This window comes from Myotis davidii, unplaced genomic scaffold (genome assembly GCF_000327345.1).
Source record: "Myotis davidii unplaced genomic scaffold, ASM32734v1 scaffold489, whole genome shotgun sequence".
Classification (NCBI taxonomy): Eukaryota; Metazoa; Chordata; class Mammalia; order Chiroptera; family Vespertilionidae; genus Myotis; species Myotis davidii.
In genome coordinates this window covers 2730-3495 of record NW_006299708.1, presented here as the reverse complement: position 1 = coordinate 3495, position 766 = coordinate 2730, and positions in this window count along the sequence as shown.

Below are 766 nucleotides of genomic sequence, written 5' to 3'. Positions count from 1 at the left end.
CTGTCATACAGGGTGTGGAATGCAAATGCAAGTGTGCAGTAAACCAGATTTGGGGCCTACAGTGCCCAGCAACAACATAATCCATGGCCAAAGGTGGAATCGTGCGGCCCTGTAATGAACTGGGCTCACTCCTCTCTGGTTTTGGGGTGCATCACCTGAGAATCTCTGCTGCCAAGTCACTGAAGCTCAGCAGCTCCTGTTTTGAGCATCTGCCCCCTGGTGGTCAGTGTGCATCATAATGACCAGTCGGACACTTAGCATATGATGTTCTTATATATATAAACTACAGGCCTGATGCACATATTCATGAACCAGTGGGATCCCTCAGTATGGCCTGAACCCTGTTGCAATCTTGGACCCTTTTGGGGATGTTGGAAAGCCAGTTTCAGCCCAATCCCCACAGGCCAGCCTGAGGGACCCCACCAGTGCATGAATCTATGCACCGGGCCTCTAGTATGCATATATGATTTTTGGTTAATCTTTCTGCTCTCCCCGTCTCCCCCTTCCTTCTGAGATTCATTAGTCTGTTTCATCTTTCCATGTCCTCTGGTTGTCATTGCGTGTCATAGCTACTGGTTGGTCAGCCAGTTGGCCAGTCACTTAGGCTTTTATATATAGAGAGAGAGACTAGAGGCCTGGCGCATGAAATTGGTGCACTGGGAGGGGGGGGGTGTCCTTCAGCCCAGCCTGCGCCCTCTCATAGTCTGGGACCCCTCAGGGGATATATGAATGTAGGTTAAGGCCCACTCCCTGGAGTTGGAAATCA